The sequence below is a fragment of the Hippopotamus amphibius genome, chromosome X (assembly GCF_030028045.1).
Source record: "Hippopotamus amphibius kiboko isolate mHipAmp2 chromosome X, mHipAmp2.hap2, whole genome shotgun sequence".
Taxonomy (NCBI): Eukaryota; Metazoa; Chordata; class Mammalia; order Artiodactyla; family Hippopotamidae; genus Hippopotamus; species Hippopotamus amphibius.
Window position 1 is genome coordinate 61,587,786 of NC_080203.1, and position 16,090 is coordinate 61,603,875.

General features: G+C 37.8%; 1 long non-coding RNA gene and 1 other non-coding gene across 2 annotated transcripts in view; one reads left to right on the forward strand and one right to left on the reverse strand.

The window, feature by feature from the left end:
• LOC130842508 (uncharacterized) overlaps nt 1-16,090 on the forward strand; it is a 245,974-nt gene that overhangs the window by 33,353 nt on the left and 196,531 nt on the right. The gene's annotated exons all lie outside the window — the stretch shown is intronic.
• On the reverse strand, nt 4,693-4,765 carry TRNAW-CCA (transfer RNA tryptophan (anticodon CCA)). Its single transcript has one exon. It is a non-coding gene; the product is annotated as a tRNA-Trp (tRNA).

The window sequence follows — 16,090 nt, forward strand, 5'->3', positions numbered from 1 at the left end:
AACTATGTGTCTCTAAGAGCACAGGTTTTGTTTCCATTTTCTCCCTAATATGTTATTCTTCTCTATCGAGCTGCTTGAATTAGGTTCTGATTCCCTTCCTCGTTGTTGAAGAACAACATTTTTGGATTCCTTTCACAGTGTTTATAGAGGTGATCTAACAATATCTTTATTCTCTCTGGTTAAGATAGAGTCTAGAGAGAGGTGTTTCTCAATCTCCTTCACTTACTCCTCAGCATGACTACTGTAGCACATACATATGTTCTCACTTCCAATAGAAAGACAAATACCTTCAATGAAAGTTACAGATGTAGCCCTTTGGTATCTACACTCCTTTGTTCAGGCTAATGGAATTCTCATCTGTTGGAGTTACTCTTTATAATTCTTGGTTCAATGTCATAGGGAGATATCCTGGCTCCTTCCAGTTCAGTGTGTCCTCTACTTTAAAAGGCAGTCCCTCTTTCCTATGCAATTCAGTTTTTGTTTTTGTTTTTTTAATTAATTTTTATTGTATTATAGTTGTATTACAAAACTGTGTTAGTTTCTTGCTGTATAGCAAAGTGAATCAGCCATACATATACATATATCCCATCTGTTTAGATTTCCTTCCCATTTAGGTCACCACAGAGCACTGAGTAGATTTCCCTGTGCTCTAAAGTAGGTTCTCATTAGTTATCTATTTTACACATAGTAGTGTATATATGTCAATCCCAATCTTCCAGTTCATCCCACCCCCTTCCCCTCTTGGTAACCATAAGTTTATTCTCTACATCTGTGATTCTATTTCTGCTTTGCATGTAAGTTCAATTCTACCATTTTTCTAGATTCCACATATAAGTGATACTATACGATATTTGTTTTTCTCTTTCTGACTTACATCACTCTGTATAATAGTCTCTAGGTCCATCCACATCTCTGTAAATGGCACTATTTCATTCCTTTTTATGCTGGAGTAATATTCCATCTTATATATGTACCACATCTTCTTTATCCATTCCTCTGTTGATGGACATTTAGGTTGCTTCCATGTGCTGGCTATTGTAAATAGTGCTGCAATGAACATCAGGGTGCATGCATACTTTTGAATTATAGTTTTCTCCAGATATATGCCTAAGAGTGGGATTGCTGGGTCATATGGTAGCTTTATTTTAATTTTTTTAAGAAACATACATATTGTTCTACATAGTGGCTGCATCAATTAACATTATCACCAACAGTGTAGGAGAGTTCCCTTTTCTCCACACCCTCTCCAACATTTATTATTTCTAGATTTTTTGATTATGGCCATTCTGACCAATATGAGGTGATACCTCATTGTAGTTTTGATTTGCATTTTTCTAACAACTAGTGATGTTGAGTATCTTTTCATGAGTTTGTTGGCAATCTGTATGTCTTCTTTGGAGAGATGTCTATTTTTCTACCCATTTTTTGATTGGGTTGTTTGTATTTTTCATATTGAGCTGCATGTGCTGTTTGTATATTTTGGAGATTAATCCCTTGTCTTATGCTTTATTTGCAAATATTTTCTCACATTCTGCGGGTTGTCTTTTCATTTTATTGATGGTTTCCTTTGCTGTGCAAAAGCTTTTAAGTTTAATTAGGTCCCGTTTGTTTATTTTTTATTTTCATTACTCTAGGCAGTGGATTGAAAAAGATCTGGCTGTGGTTTATGTCAAAAAGTGTTCCACATGTATGCAATTCTGTTTTTGAAATATGTTTGAGAGTTGAACATCCAGGTTTAATTTTTATTGGTAGGCACATGGTGGGGAAGAATGTTGCTAAAGAGCTAAAAATGTCCTATTGTCACAGATATCTCCCATGGACTTAAGGATCTGGAAGGTAAGAACGTTTCTAAGTGCAAGGTCAGTTTCACTTGTTCTAGGTCTTGGGAAATCAATTCAGGCATTTCCTTTTCCATAGGTCCTTTGGTCTTATCCATGTTTTGTCACAGAGGCAAGAAGAGACATTGGGGCAAACCAAACTTGCTAGATATACTTGGAGGAGATGTGAGATTTCTCTTCCCTGGCCACCACAGTAAAAGTAGCCTGGATCCTTCAAACCACCTCCCCAAACCCACCCCCACACACTTTTAGGCACATTGATACTCCACAAGGTTCCAAATGGCTTCTGGTCCACCCTGCTTGCTGACTGCCCACAGCTTGGCACTCTAGCAGCAATGGGTGTGAGTTTGAAGAAGAGCTAAGCACTTGAGCCACAGTATGGCATACCCATTGGGACCAATTTCTTCTTAAGCCAGATCCAGGCTCTGTCCTTCTTTTGTAAAAGCAGGGGCTTAGATTGCATATAAAGAGGATTTCAGATACAAATGGTTCGAGGTTGGCTGGGAAGAGTTTCCTTTCGTGCATAAAATCTTTCAGTTCAGTGGTTCCTCATCATCTTTGAAATAAAGCCAAACAGCTTAGCAAGAAAGATTTTCATGATCTGTCCTTATCTCACCTCCCCAACTACTTCACTACTCACCACTCAACTCACTGCATCCTAATTTCTAGTCTTTCCATATCACTTTAAATTCTAGAACATGCCATGCTGCTCCACATAACCTTTCCACATGATTCTATTACCCTTAGTATCCTTGTGCCCCACCTCATTACTTTCATCTGTTTACATTCTACTCATCTCCTAAAATTTAGTTCACATATCACATTTTCCAGAAAGCCCTTGACTGACCTCTCAGGGTACTGAATAATCACTCTTTCCTCCTAAATGCTGGTACAGTAACCTATTCTAATCTCTCTTCACATGTTTCCCACATTAGATTGTATTGTCTATTTTTTAAATGTCTGCATTCCCATTGGATTTAGGTCATTTTTGAGAAGGAATGAGTTACACCTTTGTGTCAACCCCAGGACTTTACATATAATGAATGTCAATGAATATTGAATGAATACATGAGAAATTGACATTTAATTAGAAAGACTGAATATTATAAGATCTTGGATTCTGGCCATATCTAGAGATTTATTAGTAATTGATGACATACAAATAAAAATAATGAAACTACATTTGTTCACTTGCATTAAATGGATTAAATTGAACATTTTATGAGAAATTAATGTCTTGGTCATTATACCAAACTGTACATTCAGTTGCAGTCGATTTCATTTTTGTAAAGCATTTAGAATGCAGTGTCACATAGTAAGTTCTCAATAAATTTATTGTCTAGATGGCCATCCCCTCTGATATATTGTAAGCCCCTTGAGGGCAAATATTATACCTTAAGGAGTGTCTTGCACATAGTAGGTGTTTAATAAATATTGAATAAATGGAGAACCTGAAAATCAGTAATACTTATAATAACTACTGTTTATTGAGTGTTTTCCTATGTGCTCAGCATTTTCTGGGTGCTTTATGTTAGATTACTACTGTTATTTGCTCTATTTTACAGCTAAGGGGCTTGAGAAGCACAGAGAAATCACAAAATTTCCCAAAGTCAAACAGCTGGCATTTACAGCATACATTTTGTCTCTAGAGTCTATGTTTCCTCACTACCACAGTCACTATTGTGGACTTCTCTGCAACTAGCCCAGTATACTCTCTATCTTCCCTCCTGTTACTCTGGATGAACAATCCACAACCCTGTCTGATAATCATTTCTATGTTTCTTTTTAAATTTTCTCAGTTTTTCATCAGAAAATATCTTTTTCTCACTCTCATTACTTTTCTAATGGCTTTATGAGATATAATTTGCCTACCATTAAGTTCACCAGTTTAAAATGTACAAAATGTTTTCTTGGTATATTATAGAGTTGTATAACAATTTGTTTATAATGAAAAATTGGAAACTGACCAGATTTCTTTCAACAGGCTCTGGATGGCTTTGAGTCCATCTTGCCCTCAAGGCCTTGTACATTTTCCTGTTTTGATAAATTCCCTGAGCAAAAGTGCTTTTGTTTTGCTTGTACTCTTTTATCTCTAAACTCCAGCTCTCCCTCACATCTGGCAGTTTCCTTCCCTGTTGATAGTACTTTAATTATTTAAATAGTTTTTGAAAAAAAAATGTCATCTAGCAGTTTTTGTTGCTCACAGCAGAAGAATTAGTCCTAGTAAACCAACTCTTCATTTTCAGAAGTGCCCCATTTTCTCTTGAACCCATTTTGGTTAGTAATATGCCTGTTTGTACTCTTATTTTTCACTCTTTCCCCACTCTGATGCAAACTGCAAGAGGACTGACACCTGTAAGCTGCATTCCCCAGGCTTCCTGTCAGCTTGCTTCTTACTGGGATTAGCCAGTGAGAGATATTAGTGGGAGGGTGAAAGGATAGGAGAAGCTATATATTTCCCTCCATTTTTCCTTTTCTTAGGCAGCTTCTCAGGTATCAGTTTCCTCTAGCTATGTGTCTCCCCTTGACTCTAGGTCCCACCACACAGCACTTCCTTCTTTGGCCCCTAGGCTGCTCCTGTAGTGCTTTTATTATTTTATTTTATTTTTTAAATTAATTATTTATTTATTTAATTTTGGCTCGTGCTGAGTCTTTAGTTCCAGTACACAGGATCTTCCTTGTGGCATGTGGGATCTTTAGTTGCAGCATGCAGAATTCTTAGTTGTGGCATGCAGGACCTCTTAGTTGCAGCATGTGGACTTCTTAGTTGTGGCATGTGGGCTTGTTAATTGCGGAATGTGGACACAGTTGTGGCATGCAGACTCTTCAGTTGTAGCATGCATGTGGTATCTAGTTCCCCGACCAGGGATTGAACCTGGGCCCCCTGCATTGGAAGCATGGAGTCTTACCCACTGGACCACCAGGGAAATCCCCTCCTGTAGTGGTTTAACCCCTGCTGGACCCAACTGACTTCTGGTAACATCACTTCTTTCTTTACTCTTTCAGTTCTAATGGTGGGAATACCTGCCTCTGGTTGCTAATCTCTGGGTTGCCTTACTGTCCCCCATTAGTTTTCTCAGCTCACCTGTCACCAATCACCTATATTAAATTTTCTCAGTTTGAAATAATTAGAACAATTTCTGTTGCCTGACTGTACCCTTACTGGTACACCACTGAAATTACTCTTTTGCCCACACTACTCCACTGAAACTCCCAAGTGACTGATTATAAAATGGATAATGGCCATACCATATATGACAATAGAACTCTGAACTACAACCTCTGTGGCCAGTCCAGAAAGCCAAACCATAACTTTTGTGGCAATTGGCCCAAATGAGTTAGGACTTGGTCAGTGACTACTAGCTTCCCTAACTTCTTTCCCCACTTCCAACTCAGACCAACCAGAGGAAGCCAAATATGATCCTCAAACTAATCACATAGGATGTCTGCCTTCTATCTAGCCCATCTCTAGCTTCCCCATGCTCACAGTGTGCAACCAAAGCAATACTGAAACTTCTTTTTTTTTTTATCATACAGCTTTACAGCTCTTCTACAAGCTTCTGAATATCTGTCAAGAGCAGGTGATGGTGGCTAATTTGCTTGTTATTGAAAGCTCTGAATAAATAGCCTCTGTTTGTTTTCATTTGTGTGGCCTTCATTTATTTTCAAATTCCGCTTTTCAAAGTTGCTAGTATCATCTACCTTGCCCAATACAGCAGCCAATTTTAAGTCCTCATATTTGTGACCCATCATTATGTGATACAGTTGAAAATTTCATTTTCCAACAATTTAAAACACCTTTATTTGGGTCAAGGATGTGACACTCTCTTGGTTTTCTTGCTACCCATTGGCTATTTCTTTTCAGTCTCCTTTGCTTGTCTAGCCTAGTTTTTTTGTAAGGCTTTTAAAATAACATTTATTTTTTGCTTTTTTCTTTTCTTTTAAGCTCTTTATTGGAATATAATTGCTTTACACACTTGTACCAGATTTGAGGTACACCAAACTGAATCAGTTGTATTTAGACATATATCCCTATATCCCCTCCCTCCCGTGACTGCCTCCCACACTTACTGTCATGGCCCTCTAAGGCATCACCCATCATCGAATTGATCTTCCTTTGTTATACAGCAACTTCCCACTAGCTGTCTGTCTTACAGTTGGTAGTATAACTATGTCTATGCTACTCTCTCACTTCGTCCCAGATTCCCCTTTACCCCATGCCAAACCCATGTCCTCCAGTGCATTCATTGCATCTGCATCCGTGTTCTTGCCCTGTCACTGGGTTCATCAGGACCATTTTTTTTTATTCCATATATATGAGTTAGCATACAGTATTAGTTTTTCTCTTTCTGGCTTACTTCACTCTGTATGACAGACTCTAGGTATATCCACCTCATTAAATATAGCCCCATTTCATTACTTTTTATGGCTGAGTAATATTTCATTATATATATGTGCCACTTCTTCTTTATCCATTCATCTGTGATGGGCATTTAGGTTGCTTCTATGTCCTGACTATTGTAAATAGTGATGCAATGAACATTATGGTACATGTTTCTTTCTGGATTATGGTTTTCTCTGGGTATATGCCCAGTAGTGGGATTACTAGATCATATGGTAATTCTATTTTGAATTTTTTAAGGAACCTCCAAACGGTTTTCCATGTGACTGTACCAACTCACATTCCCACCAACAGTGCAGGAGAGTTCCCTTTTCTCCACACCCTCTCCAACATTTGTTGTTTCCAGATTTTGTGATGATGGCCATTCTGACTGGTGTGAGGTGATACCTCATTGTGGCTTTGACTGACATTTCTCTAATGATTAGTGATGTTGAGCATCTTTTCATGTGTTTGTTGGCCACCTGTATGTCTTCTTTGGAGAAATGTCTATTTAGGTCTTCCGACCATTTGTGGATTGGGTTATTTGCTTTTTGGTATTAAGCTGCATGAGCTGCTTGTATATTTTGGAGGTTAATCCTTTGTCAGTTGCTTCATTGGCAAGTATTTTCTCCCATTCTGAGGGTTGTCTTTTTGTCTTGTTTATGGCTTCTTTCACTGTGCAAAAGCTTTGAAGTTTCATGAGGTCCCATTTGTTTATTCTTGATTTTATTTCCATTCTTCTAGCAGGTGGCTCAAAAAGGATCTTGCTCTGATGTATGTCATAGAATGTTCTGCTTATATTTTCCTCTAGGAGTTTTATAGTGTCTGGTCTTACATTTAGGTCTTTAATCCATTTTGAGTTTATGTTTGTGTATGGTGTTAGAAAGTGTTCTAATTTCATTCTTTTACATGTTGCTGTCCAATTTTCTCAGCACCACTTATTGAAGAGGCTGTCTTTTTTCCATTGTATATTCTTGCCGCCTTTGTCAAAGACAAGGTGCCCATATGTGTGTGAGTTTACCTCTGGGTTCTCTATTCTCTTCCATTGATCTTCCTTTCCATTTTTTTTTTTTTTTTTTTTTTGCCAGTACCATACTGTCTCGATCACTGTGGCCTTTTAGTATAGTTTGAAGTGAGGAAGCCTAATTCCACCAACTCTGTCTTTCCTTCTCAAGATTGCTTTGGCTCTTTGGGGTCATTTGCATTTCCATACATATTGGAGGATTTCTTCTTCTAGTTCTTTGAAAATTGCCTTTGGTAATTAGGTAGGGATTGCAATGAATCTGTACATTGCTTTGGGTAGTATAGTCATTTTCACAATGTTGATTCTTCCAATCCAAGAACATGGTGTGTCTACATTTGTTTGTATCATCTGATTTCTTTCATCAGTGTCTTATAAATTTCTGCATACAGGTCTTTTGCCTCCTTAGGCAGGTTTATCCCTAGGTATTTTATTCTTTTTGTTGCAATGGTAAAGGGGAGAGTATCCTTAATTTCTCTTTCTGCTTTTTTGTTGTTAGTGTATAGGAATGCAAGAGATTTCTGTGCATTAATTTTGTATCCTGCTACGTTACTAAATTCACTGATTAGTGCTAACAGTTTTCTGGTAGAGTCTTTAGGGTTTTCTATGTGTAATATCATGTCATCTGCAAAGAGTGACCATTTTACTTCTTCTTTTCCACTTTGGATTCCTTTTATTTTATTTTCTTCTCTGATTGCTGTGTTTAAAACTTCCAAAACTATGTTGAATAATTATAGTGAGAGTGGGCACTGTTGTCTTGTTCCTGTTCTTAGAGGGAATTCTTTCAGTTTTTCCCCATTTAGAACGATGTTGGCTTTTGGTTTTTCATATATGGCTTTTAAAATGTTGAGATGATTTCCCTCTATGCCCATTTTCTGGAGAGTTTTTATCATAAATGGATGCTGAATTTTGTCAAAAGATTTTTCTGCATCTATTGAGATTATCATATGGTTTTTATCCTTCAGTTTGTTGATGTGTTGTGTCACATTGATTGATTTGCATATATTGAATAATCCTTGCATTCCAGGGATAAGCCTCACATGAACATGATGTATGATCTTTTTAATGTGCTGTTGGATTCTGTTAGCTTGTGTTTTGTTGAGCATTTTTGCATCTATATTCATCAGTGATATTGGCCTGTAATTTTCTTTTTTTGTGACATCTTTGCCTGGTTTTGGTATCAGGGTGATGGTGGCCTCATAGAATGAGTTTGAGAGTGCTCCTCCTTCTTCTTTATTTTGGAAGAGTTTGAGAAGCATAGGTGTTAGCTCTTCTCTAAATGTTTGATAGCATTCGCCTGTGAATCCTCCTGGCCCTGGGCTTCTGTTTGTTGGGAGATTTTTAATCACAGTCTCAATTTCCATACTTGTGATTGGTCTGTTCATAGTTTCTATGTCTTCCTGGTTCAGACTTGGAGGATTGTGCTTTTCTAAGAATTTATCCATTTCTTCCAAGTTATGCAATTTATTGGCATATAGTTGCTTATAGTAGTCTCTCATGATTTTTTGTATTTCTGCAGTGTCAGTTGTTCTTTCTCTTTTTTCATTTCTAATTTTGTTGATTTGTGTTGTCTCCCTTTTTTTCCTGATGAGTCTGGCTAATGGTTTATCAATTGTGTTTATCTTCTCAAAGAACCAGCTTTTAGTTTCATTGATCTTTGCTATTGTTTCCTTCCTTTCTTTTTCATTTATATCCGATATGATCTTTATGATTCCTTTCTGCTCACTTTGGAGTTTCTTTGTTCTTCTTTCTCTAATTGTTTTAGGTGTAAGGTTAGGTTTTTTATTTGATGTTTATCTTATTTCTTGAGGTAGAACTGCATTGCTATAAACTTCCCTTTTAGAAATGCTTTTGCTGCATCCCATAGGTTTTGGGTTGTTGTGTTTTCATTGTCTTTTGTTTCTAGATATTTTTTGATTTCCTCTTTGATTTCTTTAGTGGTTTCTTGGTTGTTTAATTGCATATTGTTTAGCCTCCATGTGTTTGCATTTTTTACAGTTTTTTTTCAGGTAAATGATATCTACTCTCACGGCATTGTGGTCAGAGAAGATGCTTGATATGATTTCAATTTTCTTGAATTTACTGAGGCTTGAGTTTTAACCCAATATATGATCTATTCTGGAAAATGTTCCATGTGCGTTTGAGAAGAAAGTGTATTCCATAGTATTTGGATGGAATGTCCTTTAACTATCAAGTCAAGATGGTCTAATGTGTCATTTAAAGCTTGTTTGTCCTTCTTTATTTTCTGTTTGGTTGATCTGTCTGTTGATGTAAGTGGGGTGTTAAAGTCACCTATCATTATTGTGTTACTATCAATTTCCCCTTTTATGGCTGTTAGCATTTGCCTTATGTATTGAGGTGCTCCTATGTTGGGTGCATACATATTTACAATTGTTATATATTCTACTTGGATTGAGCCCTTCATCATTATGGAATGTCCTTCCTTGTCTCTTGTAAGAGTCTTTGCTTTAAAGTCTAATGTGTCTGATACGAGTATTGCTACTCCAGCTTTCTTCTGAATTCCATTTGCATGGAATATCTTTTTCCAACCCCTTACTTTCAGTCTATATGTGTCCCTTGGTCTGAAGTGGGTTTCTTGTAGGCAGCATATAGAAGGGTCTTGTTCTTGTATCCATTCAGCCAGTCTGTGTCTTTTGGTTGAAGCATTTAATCCATTTACATTTAAGGTGATTATTGACTTGTGTGTTCCTATTACCATGTTCTTAATTGTTTTGGGTTTGTTTCTGTAGGCCTTTTCCTTCTCTTGTGTTTCCTACTTAGAAAAATACTTTAAGCAATTGTTGTAAGGCTGTTTTGGTGGTGCTGAATTCCCTTAACTTATGCTAGACTGTAAAGCTCTTAATTTCTCCAATGAATGTGAATGAGGTTCTTGCTGGGTAGAGTATTCTTGGCTGTAGGTTTTTCTCTTTCAGGACTTTCAGTATATCCTGCCACTCCCTTGTGGCCTGCAGAGTTTCTGCAGAAAGATCAGCTGTTATCCTCGTGCTTTTTCACTTATACGTTATTTGTTGCTTTTCTCTTGCTGCTTTTAATATTTTTTCTTTGTGTTTTATTTTCATTAGTTTTATTAATATGTGCTTCGCTGTGTTTCTCCTTGGGTTTATTCTGTATGGGACTCTCTGCACTTCTTGAATTTGATTAATTATTTCCTTTCCCACATTGGGGAAGTTTTCCACTATAACCTCTTGAAATATTTTTCAGACCCTTTCTTGTTTTCTTCTTTTTCTAGGATGCCTACGATTCAAATGTTGATGCACTTAATGTTGTCACCAGGGTCTCTGAGACTGTCTTCCATTCTTTTTATTCTCTTTTCTCCTTCTGCTGTGTGGTAGTTATTTCCCCCATTTTATCTTCCAACTCACTTGTTCGTTCTTCTGTCTCAGTTATTCTGCTGTTTATACCATCTAGAGTGTTTTTAATTTTGGTTATTTTGTTGTCCATTACTGTTTGTTTGCTTTTTAGTTCTTCTGAGTCCTTATTAACTGTTTCTTGTATTTTCTCTTTTTTGTTTGTGAGATTTTGGATCATCTTTACTATCATTACTCTGAATTCTTTTTCAGGCAATTTTCCTATTTCCTCTTCATTTATTTGATCTTGTGGGTTTTTTCCTGCTCCTTTGCCTGCATGGTGTTTCTTTGTTTTCTAATTTTGTCTAATTCATAGGATTTGCTGTCTCCTTTCCCTATGCTGCCTAGTAGTAATTCCTCTTGTTTCTGCCCTGTGTGCCCTGTGGTGGGGTTTGTCCAGTGTCTTGGGTAGGCTTCCTGGCGGGGGGTCTGTTGTCTGCTTTCCAGTATGTGGCTCTGTGTCTTTTTTCTCTGATGAGCATGGCCATGTCAGGTGGTGTGTTTTAGGGTATCTGTGAGGTTACTAGCGCTTTAGGTAGTCTGTGTGCTGGTGGGTGTTTTGTGTTCCTGTCTTTTTTGTAGTTTGGTGTGAGGTGTCCAGGACTGGCAGTTGCAGACTGTTGGCCAAAGCTGGGTCTTAGCCTCTGATACAGGGCTCCATGAGAGTTCTCTGCAGTTAATCTTCCCTGTGTCTGAGGACTGCCTAGTAGTCTAGCATGCTGGATTCAGTGCTTCCTCCCCAGAGCCTCCTACTTGACTTCTGATGCAGTAGTCTAAATTCATAGGTTTCTTGTCTGCCAATAAACGGGTTTAAAGAAGACTGTCTGAGCCCCAGGCTAATGGCAGGGTGTTGAGGCAAACAAATTCTAAATCAAGGAAACAGATACATGTATGAGATACCCAAAGACTGAATCCAATAGAACATGAGGCACTAGAAAGACCTGACAGAAAAACCCCAGCTGCAATCAGATAATAAAAGAGAAATCCAACAGAAATTCAAAACCAAAACAAACAAACAAATAAAAACAAACAAAAAATGCAAAGATAAAAAACCACCACACACATACAAACACAAATCCAGGGAGATTTTGAAAGCTAGATCAAATATACTAAATGGCAAGTGTACTCCCAGACAGACTGAAGATTCTCAGAATGTAATCAGACAGTTATACTTAGAAGTAAGATAAAGACAAAACCTAATAATAAAAACCAAAGCAGTGTGTCACCTGGAGAATAAAGCAAGGAAACAGCAATCCAATAATATTGCTTATAAGTATATTAAGACAAAATAAATTAAAAAATGATAGAAGACAGGGCAACAGAAGAGCATAGTATGACGAAATATGTAAAGAAAAAGAAAAGAGAGAAAAAATAGAAATGTATAAAGGATAGGGAAGGAAAGAAGGTAGGAGAGAGAAAGTTAACACTACAAAAATTTAGCTAGAAATAGAAATATGTAAATAGTCTCAAAATAAAGGTACAAGAAAAAATAGAATAATAGAATAAAAAATATGTTATAATATGTGTAGATCCCTTAGGACTAAGATTGTATTTAATTAAAAAAAAAACACATACACACAAACACATATCCAGGGAAATTTTGAAAGATAGGATCAAATATAATAAAGAGCAAGAGTACAATTGGACAGACTGAAGATTCCCAAAACAAAATCAGACAGCTATAATCATAACTAAGATAAAGACCAAACCTAATAATAAGAACCAAAGCAGTGTGTCATCTGGAGAATAAAGCAAAGAGATAGAGCGAAGAGATAGTATTAATTATATTAAGATAAAAGAAACTAAAAAGGATAGAAGACAGGGCAACAGAAGAGTGCAATGTGTTTGGAAATATGAAAAGAAAAAGAAAAAAATAGAAATGTATGAAAGATAGAGATGAAAAGAAAGTAGGAGAGATACAGTCAGCACTACAGTAAACTTAGCTAGAAATATATAAAAGGGCTAAAAATAAAAATAGAATAAAAAATATTATAAAATGTGTAGATCCCTTAGGACTAAGATCTTAATTAATTAAAAAAAAAAAAAAAAGCTAGGACTGACCCCAGAATGGACCAGATCAATAGAATTAATAATAATATTTCTGTTTCCTTGGCATCTCAGCTGTAAGTGTTCTTCTACCCACCTTGGGCTCTTTGTATTACTCTGCAGCCAGCAGAGCTTCCTTTATTGTTCGTCTGTAAGCACTGGTGTGTGGCGAGAGAGAGGGTACAATAGTGGCTCCTTCCCCTGGGAGTGAGTGAGCAGTCGTGCCCTGCCTGGATTGCAGTGGATTGGGTGGCTTGGGTGGTGCCTGTTGCAGAGGGACACCGGTGGCTCAGGCCAAGAGAGCAACTACAACTGTGGCTCCTCCCGCCTACATAGGACTCTGCTGTGATGCCCTGCTTGGGTCTCAGCAGCTCAGTTGGCTGTGGCAGTGCCTGTTGCAGAGGGATCCAGGCAGCTCAGGTGTAAAAAGAATGCCTCCAGAGCCAGGCCACTCTGCGGACTTTTGGCTCTTGGCTGCAGGAACTCTAGGCCAGCCCCACCCGGGGGCCTTTGTTATCCCTGACTGCATTAGTCAGGCCCAGAGGGGTCCTTCCTTTGTCTGTTGCAGGCACTGAGAGAGAGGCTACACCCGCGGCTCCTCCCTCTGCTTTTGAGTCAGCAGTATTGAGCCACCAGTATGGCCGCCCAGCTTTCCATGGTAGGCATTCTTTGCTGCAGATTTCTTTCCTCCTGTCCTCTCAGTCCATCTCCCCACTGCCAACAATATTTCTCACCCTGAACCAGTTCTCCAGTTCCCACGTTACAGCTCCCAGAACCCCTGTTCAGCTGTGAACTGATGTCTCAGTCCAGAAATGCTGAGCCATGCTGCGGACCCTCTGTGTGTTTCTTACTCTTTCCTGTCTGCCCCAGATCAGCCACTTCACCCTCTTTGTACAGTCCCAAATACCTCCCTTCTGACCCAGGGAAATTCCCCGTTGGAGAAGGGGTTTCCCCATCAGATAATGGACGTTTCCCCAAATTCGGCAATCTCCCCTGTTTCATATCTCTCCACCCCAGGGTGTGGGACCCGTCCCTTTCCTTTCTTCTCCCCCTCCTTCTCTTTTTTTTTCCCTCTGTCCTACCCAGTTATGTCGGGATCTTTGCAGTCCTTTCTGGTGTCCAAGGTCTTCTGCTGGTGTTCAACTGGTTCTCTGTGGGATTTATTGCATCTTTCAATGTATTCCTAATGCATCTGTGGAGAGGGATGCATTCCATGTCCTTCTACTTCACTGCCATCTTTCTTCCCCACATTTATTTCTTAAAAGTTAACATGTGCATAAGAGGAAACCAAAGACTACAAGAAGCAAAAAACAAAGTTATCCATAATCACAAGCAGTTTACCATTTAATGTTTCCTTCTAGGTCTCGTTTGTGTATTTACACAACTAAGCATCCACTTTTATGTAATTAAGATCATACAGTTAAGTGTCATGTCTTTTCACACATCAAGAATATTTAGCATTTAAAAGTCCCAAAGCTATGAGTATTTTGATAACCAGGAATACAACTACAGCAACTCAATCTGAAAGGAAAGAAATGTAACCTTGCCTTTCTTGGTGACAAAAATTTCAGAAAATACAAAATGGCAACAGTCCTCTGGATAAAGATATTGACAGAGTTACAATTAAAATACTACATTCACTTAATGTTCATTTAAAAATCAGACAAAAGCAACAGAGTACACAAATTATAATGCTTCTAAAGGATTGATTATCTGATCTAAACTATTAAAGTATTAGCAAGGAGATATGTTTCTATTGAATTACTTAACAATGTATTCCTATAGTACAGCCAAGTGATGCACACACATCAATAGATATCATCAGAATATAAACATGAACACATTTTCATACATCACTCCCTTTATACTTCCTTATGTCTCTCTGCTGCCAACCTAATGAACAAGTCCTGATATACATTTCTCAGAGACAGTTTAACAATTCCATGTCCAAGATGCTGCTTTTTTTTATCAATTATAGCAAAGATGTTTACAAGTTTGTTAATTCACTAGCTCTACTTTTTGTCATACATTGTCACCACAGGGCATCTAAAAAGCCTAAATGTTGCAAAATAATGAATGAACTTTGCCCATAATAAACATTAGTACTTTACAAAAATACACATGGTTATAACCTAAAACTGTCTGCTACATATTGAGATGTTAGCCAAGAGCTCTTCCCTTCACCCTTCCTCTTACCCCTTCTTAAGCATTTTAGCGACTAGGTACAGGACTACATGTAGCTCCAAGAGGTGGATTAACAAAGACACTCCCAGAAGACACAGCCCTTCCTAAAAACCAACAAAAGGGCATTTATTCAAGGATAGACTTCTAAGTGTTGTACTGTTCCAGGGCTTAGTTCTCAGACCTATGTATTTGCACTTCTGGCTCCACTCTCTACTTTTCTCTACATTGTTGTATGGCTCACAAGGCTAACCTATTTGGACAACAAAACCCAGCTCCCTTGCAGTCTTCTTTCTAGATGGATTCAGTCAGTAGGAGACACAGTAGGTTATCCAGATAATGGGAAAAATATTTATTCCTCTAGCTGCTTCTGGCAGGTACTTGTAGGTTGGTTGTTGCCCCAGGCAAAAAGGTCACAGCTCATGTCAGGAAGCCCTTTCCACATGGCTCTTTGGATTCTGTTAACTACTTCTTTTCAGGCCCAGGTTGGATAACTGCCACCAATCTACCCAAAACGAGACTACCTAATGAGTATAATAAACAAGGATAGCCCAGCAGTTATCTATGGAGCAGATCACTTAGCCCTTCCCTAATTTTTCTCAGTATGTAAATAATATTTAAGGACTGTTGAGCAGGGAGGAGTATAAGAAAGCAAGAATATCATGTTAAATTCTGGCATTTTTATATATAATTCAAGGCTTATTCATAGAGGAAAAAATACAGTTAAGGAGGAAAACACCTAAATTACAGGGGTATTATCTCAGCTTCACACTCACAGACCTTTACAGAACAGTGATGCAGACAGAATCAAATGATGATCCCTAAAGCCAATATCTCCTTCTGCTATGAAGCTTCTGTAAACAAGGTGGCTTATTATTGTTTCCCTATTTCTTTTCTCATTTTCTTTGGATCTGTCCTATCATGAATAATTTATGTTTTTCAAGTACTGGAAAGGAACACGGTGAGGACACTACCTGAGAAACTAATCAAAATTGCAATACCACCATGCATATAAGGATTTTCAGCAAATAGTGAAAATCTGATTTTATGGCTTGTATTGAATAGAATTTTGAAAGTCTCTAATGTTTTATTCCATGCATCCCTTTGGGTTCTAGGCTTTTCTTTAAGCACTCTTTAGAGATTCTTCTACAGAAAGGAAATTGAAGCCCTTTTCATCATTTATATTAGAGGAGTGAACATTTATGACTTGTCAGGCTTTTATTGTATTGATATGACAATGTTTGAGAAATGTGTT